Genomic DNA, 15,266 nt, shown 5'->3' on the forward strand with positions numbered 1-15,266 from the left:
GGCGAAAAATGCTGGTGACGAAAAATGCTGGTGACGAAAAAATGCTGGTGACGAAAAATGACGAAAAATGCTGGTGACGAAAAAATGCTGGTGACGAAAAATGCTGGTGACGAAAAATGACGAAAAATGCTGGTGACAAAAAAAATGCTGGTGACCAAAAATGACGAAAAATGCTGGTGACGAAAAAATGCTGGTGACGAAAAATGACGAAAAATGCTGGTGACGAAAAATGACGAAAAATGCTGGTGACGAGAAATGCTGGTGACGAAAAAAATGCTGGTGACGAAAAATGACGAAAAATGCTGGTGACAAAAAAAATGCTGGTGACGAAAAATGATGAAAAATGCTGGTGACGAAAAAATACTGTTGACGAAAAATGACTAAAAATGCTGGTGACGAAAACATGCTGGTGACGAAAAATGGCGAAAAATGCTGGTGACGAAAAAATGCTGGTGACGAAAAATGAAGAAAGATGCTGGTGACAAAAAATGACGAAAAAATGCTGGTGACGAAAAATGATGAAAAATGCTGGTGACGAAAAAATGCTGGTGACGAAAAATGACGAAAGATGCTGGTGACGAAAAATGACGAAAAAATGCTGATGACGAAAAATGATGAAAAATGCTGGTGACGAAAAATGACGAAAAATGCTGGTGACGAAAAATGACGAAAAATGCTGGTGACGCAAAAATGCTGGTGACGAAAAATGAAGAAAGATGCTGGTGACGAAAAAATGCTGGTGACGAAAAATGAAGAAAGATGCTGGTGACGAAAAATGATGAAAAAATGCTGGTGACGAAAAATGCTGGTGACGAAAAAATACTGTTGACGAAAAATGACTAAAAATGCTAGTGACGAAAACATGCTGGTGACGAAAAATGCTGGTGACGAAAAAATGCTGGTGACGAAAAATGACGAAAAATGCTGGTGACGAAAAAATAATGGTGTTGAAAAATGCTGGTGACGAAAAATGACGAAAAATGCTGGTGACAAAAAAAATGCTGGTGACCAAAAATGACGAAAAATGCTGGTGACGAAAAAATGCTGGTGACGAAAAATGCTGGTGACGAAAAATGACGAAAAATGCTGGTGACGAGAAATGCTGGTGACGAAAAAAATGCTGGTGACGAAAAATGACGAAAAATGCTGGTGACGAAAAATGACGAAAAATGCTGGTGACGAGAAATGCTGGTGACGAAAAAAATGCTGGTGACGAAAAATGACGAAAAATGCTGGTGACGAAAAATGACGAAAAATGCTGGTGACGAAAAAATGCTGGTGACGAAAAATGATGAAAAATGCTGGTGACGAAAAAATACTGTTGACGAAAAATGACTAAAAATGCTGGTGACGAAAACATGCTGGTGACGAAAAATGGCGAAAAATGCTGGTGACGAAAAAATGCTGGTGACGAAAAATGAAGAAAGATGCTGGTGACGAAAAATGACGAAAAAATGCTGGTGACGAAAAATGATGAAAAATGCTGGTGACGAAAAAATGCTGGTGACGAAAAATGAAGAAAGATGCTGGTGACGAAAAATGATGAAAAAATGCTGGTGACGAAAAATGATGAAAAATGCTGGTGACGAAAAAATGCTGGTGACGAAAAATGACGAAAGATGCTGGTGACGAAAAATGACGAAAAAATGCTGATGACGAAAAATGATGAAAAATGCTGGTGACGAAAAATGACGAAAAATGCTGGTGACGAAAAATGACGAAAAATGCTGGTGACGAAAAAATGCTGGTGACGAAAAAAGATGAAAAATGCTGGTGACGAAAAAATACTGTTGACGAAAAATGACTAAAAATGCTAGTGACGAAAACATGCTGGTGACGAAAAATGGCGAAAAATGCTGGTGACGAAAAATGCTGGTGACGAAAAAATGCTGGTGACGAAAAATGACGAAAAATGCTGGTGACGAAAAAATGCTGGTGACGAAAAATGCTGGTGACGAAAAATGACGAAAAATGCTGGTGACAAAAAAAATGCTGGTGACCAAAAATGACGAAAAATGCTGGTGACGAAAAAATGCTGGTGACGAAAAATGACGAAAAATGCTGGTGACGAAAAATGACGAAAAATGCTGGTGACGAGAAATGCTGGTGACGAAAAAAATGCTGGTGACGAAAAATGACGAAAAATGCTGGTGACAAAAAAAATGCTGGTGACGAAAAATGATGAAAAATGCTGGTGACGAAAAAATACTGTTGACGAAAAATGACTAAAAATGCTGGTGACGAAAACATGCTGGTGACGAAAAATGGCGAAAAATGCTGGTGACGAAAAAATGCTGGTGACGAAAAATGAAGAAAGATGCTGGTGACAAAAAATGACGAAAAAATGCTGGTGACGAAAAATGATGAAAAATGCTGGTGACGAAAAAATGCTGGTGACGAAAAATGACGAAAGATGCTGGTGACGAAAAATGACGAAAAAATGCTGATGACGAAAAATGATGAAAAATGCTGGTGACGCAAAAATGCTGGTGACGAAAAATGAAGAAAGATGCTGGTGACGAAAAATGACGAAAAAATGCTGGTGACGAAAAATGATGAAAAATGCTGGTGACGAAAAAATGCTGGTGACGAAAAATGAAGAAAGATGCTGGTGACGAAAAATGATGAAAAAATGCTGGTGACGAAAAATGCTGGTGACGAAAAAATGCTGGTGACGAAAAATGACGAAAAATGCTGGTGACGAAAAAATGCTGGTGACGAAAAATGCTGGTGACGAAAAATGACGAAAAATGCTGGTGACAAAAAAAATGCTGGTGACCAAAAATGACAAAAAATGCTGGTGACGAAAAAATGCTGGTGACGAAAAATGACGAAAAATGCTGGTGACGAAAAATGACGAAAAATGCTGGTGACGAGAAATGCTGGTGAGGAAAAAAATGCTGGTGACGAAAAATGACGAAAAATGCTGGTGACAAAAAAAGATGAAAAATGCTGGTGACGAAAAAATACTGTTGACGAAAAATGACTAAAAATGCTAGTGACGAAAACATGCTGGTGACGAAAAATGGCGAAAAATGCTGGTGACGAAAAATGCTGGTGACGAAAAAATGCTGGTGACGAAAAATGACGAAAAATGCTGGTGACGAAAAAATGCTGGTGACGAAAAATGCTGGTGACGAAAAATGACGAAAAATGCTGGTGACAAAAAAAATGCTGGTGACCAAAAATGACGAAAAATGCTGGTGACGAAAAAATGCTGGTGACGAAAAATGACGAAAAATGCTGGTGACGAAAAAATGCTGGTGACGAAAAATGCTGGTGACGAAAAATGACGAAAAATGCTGGTGACAAAAAAAATGCTGGTGACCAAAAATGACGAAAAATGCTGGTGACGAAAAAATGCTGGTGACGAAAAATGATGAAAAATGCTGGTGACGAAAAAATACTGTTGACGAAAAATGACTAAAAATGCTGGTGACGAAAAAATGCTGGTGACGAAAAATGAAGAAAGATGCTGGTGACGAAAAATGACGAAAAAATGCTGGTGACGAAAAATGATGAAAAATGCTGGTGACGAAAAAATGCTGGTGACGAAAAATGACGAAAGATGCTGGTGACGAAAAATGACGAAAAAATGCTGATGACGAAAAATGATGAAAAATGCTGGTGACGAAAAATGACGAAAAATGCTGGTGACGAAAAATGACGAAAAATGCTGGTGACGAAAAAATGCTGGTGACGAAAAAAGATGAAAAATGCTGGTGACGAAAAAATACTGTTGACGAAAAATGACTAAAAATGCTAGTGACGAAAACATGCTGGTGACGAAAAATGGCGAAAAATGCTGGTGACGAAAAATGCTGGTGACGAAAAAATGCTGGTGACGAAAAATGCTGGTGACGAAAAATGACGAAAAATGCTGGTGACAAAAAAAATGCTGGTGACCAAAAATGACGAAAAATGCTGGTGACGAAAAAATGCTGGTGACGAAAAATGACGAAAAATGCTGGTGACGAAAAATGACGAAAAATGCTGGTGACGAGAAATGCTGGTGACGAAAAAAATGCTGGTGACGAAAAATGACGAAAAATGCTGGTGACAAAAAAAATGCTGGTGACGAAAAATGATGAAAAATGCTGGTGACGAAAAAATACTGTTGACGAAAAATGACTAAAAATGCTGGTGACGAAAACATGCTGGTAGCGAAAAATGGCGAAAAATGCTGGTGACGAAAAAATGCTGGTGACGAAAAATGAAGAAAGATGCTGGTGACGAAAAATGACGAAAAAATGCTGGTGACGAAAAATGATGAAAAATGCTGGTGACGAAAAAATGCTGGTGACGAAAAATGACGAAAGATGCTGGTGACGAAAAATGACGAAAAAATGCTGATGACGAAAAATGATGAAAAATGCTGGTGACGAAAAATGATGAAAAATGCTGGTGACGAAAACATGCTGGTGACGAAAAATGGCGAAAAATGCTGGTGACGAAAAAATGCTGGTGACGAAAAATGACGAAAGATGCTGGTGACGAAAAATGACGAAAAAATGCTGGTGACGAAAAATGATGAAAAATGCTGGTGACGAAAAAATGCTGATGACGAAAAATGATGAAAAATGCTGGTGACGAAAAAATGCTGGTGACGAAAAATGATGAAAAATGCTGGTGACGAAAAAATGCTGGTGACGAAAAATGCTGGTGACGAAAAAATGCTGGTGACGAAAAATGCTGGTGACGAAAAATGACGAAAAATGCTGGTGACAAAAAAAATGCTGGTGACCAAAAATGACGAAAAATGCTGGTGACGAAAAAATGCTGGTGACGAAAAATGACTAAAAATGCTGGTGACGAAAACATGCTGGTGACGAAAAACGGCGAAAAATGCTGGTGACGAAAAAATGCTGGTGACGAAAAATGACGAAAGATGCTGGTGACGAAAAATGACGAAAAAATGCTGATGACGAAAAATGATGAAAAATGCTGGTGACGAAAAATGACGAAAAATGCTGGTGACGAAAAATGACGAAAGATGCTGGTGACGAAAAATGACGAAAAAATGCTGATGACGAAAAATGATGAAAAATGCTGGTGACGAAAAAATGCTGGTGACGAAAAATGACTAAAAATGCTGGTGACGAAAACATGCTGGTGACGAAAAATGGCGAAAAATGCTGGTGACGAAAAAATGCTGGTGACGGAAAATGACGAAAGATGCTGGTGACGAAAAATGACGAAAAAATGCTGGTGACGAAAAATGAAGAAAAATGCTGGTGAGGAAAAAATGCTGGTGACGAAAAATGATGAAAAATGCTGGTGACGAAAAAATGCTGGTGACGAAAAATGCTGGTGACGAAAAAATGCTGGTGACGAAAAATGATGAAAAATGCTGGTGACGAAAAAATACTGTTGACGAAAAATGACTAAAAATGCTGGTGACGAAAACATGCTGGTGACGAAAAATGGCGAAAAATGCTGGTGACGAAAAAATGCTGGTGACGAAAAATGAAGAAAGATGCTGGTGACGAAAAATGACGAAAAAATGCTGGTGACGAAAAATGATGAAAAATGCTGGTGACGAAAAAATGCTGGTGACGAAAAATGACGAAAGATGCTGGTGACGAAAAATGACGAAAAAATGCTGATGACGAAAAATGATGAAAAATGCTGGTGACGAAAAATGACGAAAAATGCTGGTGACGAAAAATGACGAAAAATGCTGGTGACGAAAAAATGCTTGTGACGAAAAAAGATGAAAAATGCTGGTGACGAAAAAATACTGTTGACGAAAAATGACTAAAAATGCTAGTGACGAAAACATGCTGGTGACGAAAAATGGCGAAAAATGCTGGTGACGAAAAAATGCTGGTGACGAAAAATGCTGGTGACGAAAAATGCTGGTGACGAAAAATGACGAAAAATGCTGGTGACAAAAAAAATGCTGGTGACCAAAAATGACGAAAAATGCTGGTGACGAAAAAATGCTGGTGACGAAAAATGACGAAAAATGCTGGTGACGAAAAATGACGAAAAATGCTGGTGACGAGAAATGCTGGTGACGAAAAAAATGCTGGTGACGAAAAATGACGAAAAATGCTGGTGACAAAAAAAATGCTGGTGACGAAAAATGATGAAAAATGCTGGTGACGAAAAAATACTGTTGACGAAAAATGACTAAAAATGCTGGTGACGAAAACATGCTGGTGACAAAAAATGGCGAAAAATGCTGGTGACGAAAAAATGCTGGTGACGAAAAATGAAGAAAGATGCTGGTGACGAAAAATGACGAAAAAATGCTGGTGACGAAAAATGATGAAAAATGCTGGTGACGAAAAAATGCTGGTGACGAAAAATGACGAAAGATGCTGGTGACGAAAAATGACGAAAAAATGCTGATGACGAAAAATGATGAAAAATGCTGGTGACGAAAAATGACGAAAAATGCTGGTGACGAAAAATGACGAAAAATGCTGGTGACGCAAAAATGCTGGTGACGAAAAATGATGAAAAATGCTGGTGACGAAAAAATACTGTTGACGAAAAATGACTAAAAATGCTAGTGACGAAAACATGCTGGTGACGAAAAATGGCGAAAAATGCTGGTGACGAAAAAATGCTGGTGACGAAAAATGACGAAAGATGCTGGTGACGAAAAATGACGAAAAAATGCTGGTGACGAAAAAATGCTGGTGACGAAAAATGACGAAAGATGCTGGTGACTAAAAATGACGAAAAAATGCTGATGACGAAAAATGATGAAAAATGCTGGTGACTAAAAAAATGCTGGTGACGAAAAATGACAAAAAATGCCGGTGACGAAAAAATGCTGGTGACGAAAAATGCTGGTGACGAAAAATGACGAAAAATGCTGGTGACAAAAAAAATGCTGGTGACCAAAAATGACGAAAAATGCTGGTGACGAAAAATGCTGGTGACGAAAAATTACGAAAAATGCTGGTGACGAAAAAATGCTGGTGACGAAAAATGACGAAAAATGCTGGTGACGAAAAATGACGAAAAATGCTGGTGACGAGAAATGCTGGTGACGAAAAAAATGCTGGTGACGAAAAATGACGAAAAATGCTGGTGACAAAAAAAATGCTGGTGACGAAAAATGATGAAAAATGCTGGTGACGAAAAAATACTGTTGACGAAAAATGACTAAAAATGCTGGTGACGAAAACATGCTGGTGACGAAAAATGGCGAAAAATGCTGGTGACGAAAAAATGCTGGTGACGAAAAATGAAGAAAGATGCTGGTGACGAAAAATGACGAAAAAATGCTGGTGAGGAAAAATGATGAAAAATGCTGGTGACGAAAAATGATGAAAAATGCTGGTGACGAAAAATGACGAAAGATGCTGGTGACGAAAAATGACGAAAAAATGCTGATGACGAAAAATGATGAAAAATGCTGGTGACGAAAAAATGCTGGTGACGAAAAATGACTAAAAATGCTGGTGACGAAAACATGCTGGTGACGAAAAATGGCGAAAAATGCTGGTGACGAAAAAATGCTGGTGACGAAAAATGACGAAAGATGCTGGTGACGAAAAATGACGAAAAAATGCTGGTGACGAAAAATGATGAAAAATGCTGGTGACGAAAAAATGCTGGTGACGAAAAATGGCGAAAAATGCTGGTGACGAAAAAATGCTGGTGACGAAAAATGACGAAAGATGCTGGTGACGAAAAATGACGAAAAATGCTGGTGACGAAAAATGACGAAAAATGCTGGTGACGAAAAATGATGAAAAATGCTGGTGACGAAAAAATGCTGGTGACGAAAAATGACGAAAGATGCTGGTGACGAAAAATGACGAAAAAATGCTGATGACGAAAAATGATGAAAAATGCTGGTGACGAAAAAATGCTGGTGACGAAAAATGACTAAAAATGCTGGTGACGAAAACATGCTGGTGACGAAAAATGGCGAAAAATGCTGGTGACGAAAAAATGCTGGTGACGAAAAATGACGAAAGATGCTGGTGACGAAAAATGACGAAAAAATGCTGGTGACGAAAAATGATGAAAAATGCTGGTGACGAAAAAATGCTGGTGACGAAAAATGACGAAAGATGCTGGTGACGAAAAATGACGAAAAAATGCTGGTGACGAAAAATGACGAAAAATGCTGGTGACGAAAAAATGCTGGTGACGAAAAATGCTGGTGACGAAAAATGACGAAAAATGCTGGTGACGAGAAATGCTGGTGACGAAAAAAATGCTGGTGACGAAAAATGACGAAAAATGCTGGTGACGAAAAAATGCTGGTGACGAAAAATGCTGGTGACGAAAAATGACGAAAAATGCTGGTGACAAAAAAAATGCTGGTGACCAAAAATGACGAAAAATGCTGGTGACGAAAAAATGCTGGTGACGAAAAATGACGAAAAATGCTGGTGACGAAAAATGACGAAAAATGCTGGTGACAAAAAAAATGCTGGTGACCAAAAATGACGAAAAATGCTGGTGACGAAAAAATGCTGGTGACGAAAAAAATGCTGGTGACGAAAAATGACGAAAAATGCTGGTGACGAAAAATGACGAAAAATGCTGGTGACGAGAAATGCTGGTGACGAAAAAAATGCTGGTGACGAAAAATGACGAAAAATGCTGGTGACGAAAAATGACGAAAAATGCTGGTGACGAAAAAATGCTGGTGACGAAAAATGATGAAAAATGCTGGTGACGAAAAAATACTGTTGACGAAAAATGACTAAAAATGCTGGTGACGAAAACATGCTGGTGACGAAAAATGGCGAAAAATGCTGATGACGAAAAAATGCTGGTGACGAAAAATGAAGAAAGATGCTGGTGACGAAAAATGACGAAAAAATGCTGGTGACGAAAAATGATGAAAAATGCTGGTGAGGAAAAAATGCTGGTGACGAAAAATGAAGAAAGATGCTGGTGACGAAAAATGACGAAAAAATGCTGGTGACGAAAAATGATGAAAAATGCTGGTGACGAAAAAATGCTGGTGACGAAAAATGACGAAGGATGCTGGTGACGAAAAATGACGAAAAAATGCTGATGACGAAAAATGATGAAAAATGCTGGTGACGAAAAATGACGAAAAATGCTGGTGACGAAAAATGACGAAAAATGCTGGTGACGAAAAAATGCTGGTGACGAAAAAAGATGAAAAATGCTGGTGACGAAAAAATACTGTTGACGAAAAATGACTAAAAATGCTAGTGACGAAAACATGCTGGTGACGAAAAATGGCGAAAAATGCTGGTGACGAAAAATGCTGGTGACGAAAAAATGCTGGTGACGAAAAATGACGAAAAATGCTGGTGACGAAAAAGTGCTGGTGACGAAAAATGCTGGTGACGAAAAATGACGAAAAATGCTGGTGACAAAAAAAATGCTGGTGACCAAAAATGACAAAAAATGCTGGTGACGAAAAAATGCTGGTGACGAAAAATGACGAAAAATGCTGGTGACGAAAAATGACGAAAAATGCTGGTGACGAGAAATGCTGGTGACGAAAAAAATGCTGGTGACGAAAAATGACGAAAAATGCTGGTGACAAAAAAAATGCTGGTGACGAAAAATGATGAAAAATGCTGGTGACGAAAAAATACTGTTGACGAAAAATGACTAAAAATGCTGGTGACGAAAACATGCTGGTGACGAAAAAAGGCGAAAAATGCTGGTGACGAAAAAATGCTGGTGACGAAAAATGACGAAAGATGCTGGTGACGAAAAATGACGAAAAAATGCTGATGACGAAAAATGATGAAAAATGCTGGTGACGAAAAATGACAAAAAATGCTGGTGACGAAAAATGACGAAAGATGCTGGTGACGAAAAATGACGAAAAAATGCTGATGACGAAAAATGATGAAAAATGCTGGTGACGAAAAAATGCTGGTGACGAAAAATGACTAAAAATGCTGGTGACGAAAACATGCTGGTGACGAAAAATGGCGAAAAATGCTGGTGACGAAAAAATGCTGGTGACGGAAAATGACGAAAGATGCTGGTGACGAAAAATGACGAAAAAATGCTGGTGACGAAAAATGAAGAAAAATGCTGGTGAGGAAAAAATGCTGGTGACGAAAAATGATGAAAAATGCTGGTGACGAAAAAATGCTGGTGACGAAAAATGCTGGTGACGAAAAAATGCTGGTGACGAAAAATGATGAAAAATGCTGGTGACGAAAAAATACTGTTGACGAAAAATGACTAAAAATGCTGGTGACGAAAACATGCTGGTGACGAAAAATGGCGAAAAATGCTGGTGACGAAAAAATGCTGGTGACGAAAAATGAAGAAAGATGCTGGTGACGAAAAATGACGAAAAAATGCTGGTGAGGAAAAATGATGAAAAATGCTGGTGACGAAAAAATGCTGGTGACGAAAAATGACGAAAGATGCTGGTGACGAAAAATGACGAAAAAATGCTGATGACGAAAAATGATGAAAAATGCTGGTGACGAAAAATGACGAAAAATGCTGGTGACGAAAAATGACGAAAGATGCTGGTGACGAAAAATGACGAAAAAATGCTGATGACGAAAAATGATGAAAAATGCTGGTGACGAAAAAATGCTGGTGACGAAAAATGACTAAAAATGCTGGTGACGAAAACATGCTGGTGACGAAAAATGGCGAAAAATGCTGGTGACGAAAAAATGCTGGTGACGAAAAATGACGAAAGATGCTGGTGACGAAAAATGACGAAAAAATGCTGGTGACGAAAAATGATGAAAAATGCTGGTGACGAAAAAATGCTGGTGACGAAAAATGACGAAAGATGCTGGTGACGAAAAATGACGAAAAAATGCTGATGACGAAAAATGATGAAAAATGCTGGTGACGAAAAAATGCTGGTGACGAAAAATGATGAAAAATGCTGGTGACGAAAAAATGCTGGTGACGAAAAATGCTGGTGACGAAAAAATGCTGGTGACGAAAAATGACGAAAAATGCTGGTGACGAAAAAATGCTGGTGACGAAAAATGCTGGTGACGAAAAATGACGAAAAATGCTGGTGACAAAAAAAATGCTGGTGACCAAAAATGACGAAAAATGCTGGTGACGAAAAAATGCTGGTGACGAAAAATGACGAAAAATGCTGGTGACGAAAAATGACGAAAAATGCTGGTGACGAGAAATGCTGGTGACGAAAAAAATGCTGGTGACGAAAAATGACGAAAAATGCTGGTGACGAAAAATGACGAAAAATGCTGGTGACGAAAAAATGCTGGTGACGAAAAATGATGAAAAATGCTGGTGACGAACACTGGGTGAAAAGGGTGATATACCTGGATACGTGGGCAAGGCATACACCCACCAAACATAAATGATTGGTGGAAGTATTTCAATGAATGCGGGAGAGGACTGTTTACCTTAAAATGCCTTTAAGATACCTGGATATGCGTCTCTCTTTTCTCTGCTAGGGAATCTCCCTTACATATGTAAATTAGAGGTTTGTTCAAACAATGGGAGGTGTGGGGTTCAGAGTGGGGGGGGGGCTCAGAGAGAGAGAGAGAGAGAGAGAGAGAGAGAGAGAGAGAGAGAGAGAGAGAGAGAGAGAGAGAGAGAGAGAGAGAGAGAGAGAGAGAGAGAGAGAGAGAGAGAGAGAGAGAGAGAGAGAGAGAGAGAGAGAGAGAGAGAGAGAGAGAGAGAGAGAGAGAGAGAGAAACAGTGAACCAAAGTTGCATTGTCACATTCAAGGAAAAGCTAATACAAATATTTAAAAAAAAAAATGTGTTCTTAGGTCTTGCATAGGTGAGCAGTGTTAGTTTACAGAAAGGACATACTAATAAAGCATGACACACACACACACACACACACACACACACACACACACACACACACACACACACACACACACACACACACACACACACACACACACACACACACACACACACACACACACAGAGAGAGAGATCAGAGTGCAGTCTTGGGGCAAATATTGTACTTTTACTCCACTACAATTATTTGAAAACTTTAGCTACTAGTTACTTTGCAGATATAAATGATTACATTATAAAACATACATTAACCACTTTAGCCTTATTTTATACCTAGGCTATTTGAAAATAGCCGATCTACAAGCTCGCGTTGTGAGCTTGTAGATCGGCTATTTTCAAACATTTTAGTACTTGAACACATTTTGATACCAATACTTTTGTACTTTTACCAAGTACGTTTAAGGGTCATTAAATGGTTAAAATTATATCACAAACAAGGCTTACTTTATGTGTGTTTTCGTGTGTATTTTGGGGGGTAGAGATTTAGATGCAGGCACAACATTTGCATGAAAGGTGTTGATGGGTTCAGTGGCCCTATTGTCTCAGGTCTCTCAGACAATAGGAGCTCCACCTCTATCACCATATTAACCACTTTAGCCCTATTTTATACATAGGCTATTTGAAAATAGCCAATCTACAAGCTTGTAGATCTGCCATTTTCAAACATTTTAATACTTTCACTTTTGGTACTTTAAGTATATTTTGATGCCAATACTTTTTTTAAACTTTTACTCAAGTAACATTTTGAACACAGGCCTTTTACTTGTTTTATTATGTTTATATTTTGTTTGTATTTTTATATTGTGGTATTGCTACTTTTATTTAAGTAAAATAACTGAGTACTTCTGCCATCACTGCCAAAAATACAGGTTACCACCAGTCATGTGGTTAATAAACTATTTAGTTTGTTTTCTAGTCTAGGCCCAGTAGTGCTCAAAAGAACAAAATGTAATGGACTTTTCTTGTAACAAGTAAGAGCATTTCTACATTACACTATTGATACTTTTACTTAAGTATAAAATGTCAGTTCTTTTTTTGTGCTTGTTGTTTAGTGCAAAGCATTAGTACCTCTACATAGTAACGTTTAACTTGTTAAAACTAACTAAACTAAGTAAATAGTTTATTTCCAATCTTTCTCTCTCTCTCTCTCTCTCTCTCTCTCTCTCTCTCTCTGACTGCCAACATTTAACATGCACATTCAAATGGTGGGGAGGGGAACATTTGTGTCTATCCAATCAGATGTGTCCAAACAGAGTTTTCAAACATTTGAACTGTTTGGGCGGTTGGGTGAATTCATTCTTCTCAACCATGTACTGCTGGCCTGTTGGTGTTTTTGGACTAGCTTTGTAAATGGTAAGCTGCTATTTTATCTAATTGTAAATCATTAGTAGGTTATACTGTTTATTGTATTTACTTTGATCAGTTCTCTACAGTCTGTTTGATCAGTTGTAGGCTAGTGTTCCTTTACCTGTATGAGTTCAGATTGTTTTAAAACATGTGGCCTAGTCAAGTAGCTAGTCAATTCATATGCCATGATTTAATTTGTCAGCATAATGCAGTATAGTAAAATACACAGACTTTATACATTTTAGTAACTAAAGTTGGATTGCTTTGTAGTTTGTCTTTACTGTGGCTATATTGAATACAATGGCAAAGCATTGCTTCATCCCACTAACCCCTAAAATGATATTTGCAGGGAGAATTCCATTGATTTCCCCACTGTTGACGAGGAAGTTTTATAAGGTACTACACACCCACACTCTTCATTTAACTTTTTTTTGTGCACTCCTGTTTCAGTTGAAGTTTTCTGAGTTGTAAATGCTGTTATATTATTTTACAGCAGTTGTTGGCACCCAGCGGTACATGTGTGAGGACCTTTCGGAGTTTTAACAGGTAATCTCCAGAATAAATTGCAATTTGCAGGACAATGGCTTGGTTTTCAGCAGAAGATTCAGCAGACAGTCAGCAGGCAATACACACACACACACACACACACACACACACACACACACACACACACACACACACACACACACACACACACACACACACACACACACACACACACACACACACACAGTAGTGTGGTAGAGTGTGGTAATTGTATTAACATTGTTGTGTTCCGGTTTCAGTGGTTTTGTGGTTTAATTGTAATTCTTTTTTTCTTCTTCTGTTTTTCTTCAAGGCTTCAAGGACTGCCATTTTGGATCTTCAGCCCTCCAGCAGTCCAAAGTTCAGGAGATCATCTCCAAAAAGGACACAGAGCAACTCCAAAGATGGACTTCCATTTTGGATCTTCAGCCCTCCAGCAGGAAGAAGTTCACAAGATCATCTCCAGGACCTTGTACCAAACGCTGTGTTCTCCAGGACCCAATGCTTGACGACAAAGAGCTTGAGGACTATATTTTTAGTGCAAACATTTTAACTCAAATCTTTGCTTCTGGGGTCCCTGGAACAAAATATATTTCTTTATTTTCTGTATTTCTTCCTGTGGATTATACCAGGGACACATGACTTGGATTTAGCTCTTCCTTGGACCCAGCCACCGTGGATTACATGAGTAGCCTACAAGTGACTTTGTTTTCCTTTTCCCGCTATTTTTCTTTGCTCTTCTTCATGTCACTACTTGCTGACTATATGTCAGTCTATGTGGATTATGTGGTCGACACACACTGACATTTTGCACCGTAATCCTGTGTATAACGCACTGACTTTTAACTTTTTTTTCCAAGCACCTTAACTAACGTCCATAAGTATATCATGCACAGTATACATTGCTGCTATGTTCATGCACATATCTTATCTCAGGTACTAGTGTGAGTATATAGACACAAATTTCACCCACTTTTTTTAATTAAACCTGTGATGTGACAATAAACCTGATTCTGATTCAGAATATTTGAATATATATTTTTTAGAGTGAACATTTTTAACTCAAATCTTTGCTTCTGGGTCCCTGGAACAAAATACTTTTCTTTGAAACAGTTTACCTTATCTGTGTGCTCCTGTTCCATTGTTTTGTATACATTTATTTTTCTTGATCAATAAACATAATTACATGAGTTCTGCCTATGTGTTTTTCTATATTGTTTGTGTGTGTGGATATATATATATATATATATATATATATATATATATATATATATATATATATATATATATATATATATATATATATAAATTAGTGCAGGTAGTGGGGGGGAACTATAAACCACCCCTCCCATTGGGGGTGGGGGGGGGGACAAGCCACAGCCCCTGGGGGGGGGGGGGGGGGCTTTAAACCACCCTTCCCACTGAGGGGGGGGGGGTATAAACTAGGGGGTTTATACAAGAATTAGCATGCAGAATGTGGGGTGGGTGGGTGGGGTTATAAGCCACAGCTTCCAATCAAATGTAGTTTTCTGCACATGCTCAGAAGTGGTTGGGGTGGAAGGGTGAGAGGGGTGGGAGGGGTGGGTGTGTGAGGTCCTTGCTGGCAGACATGCAAATGAAGGTCTCAGAAATGGTACATACACCTGAATATGTGGGAGG

At 38.5% G+C, this 15,266-nt stretch overlaps 1 long non-coding RNA gene across 1 annotated transcript; it reads left to right on the forward strand.

Moving 5' to 3' along the window:
* Positions 1-12,963: 12,963 nt before the first annotated feature.
* On the forward strand, positions 12,964-14,121 carry LOC311047263. The gene is made up of 4 exons (XR_014600954.1): positions 12,964-13,088; positions 13,432-13,478; positions 13,579-13,628; positions 13,921-14,121. It is a non-coding gene; the product is annotated as an uncharacterized lncRNA (long non-coding RNA).
* Positions 14,122-15,266: the final 1,145 nt, after the last annotated feature.

This window comes from Gymnoscopelus microlampas (assembly GCF_963454915.1).
Source record: "Gymnoscopelus microlampas genome assembly, chromosome: 6".
NCBI classification, from domain to species: domain Eukaryota; kingdom Metazoa; phylum Chordata; class Actinopteri; order Myctophiformes; family Myctophidae; genus Gymnoscopelus; species Gymnoscopelus microlampas.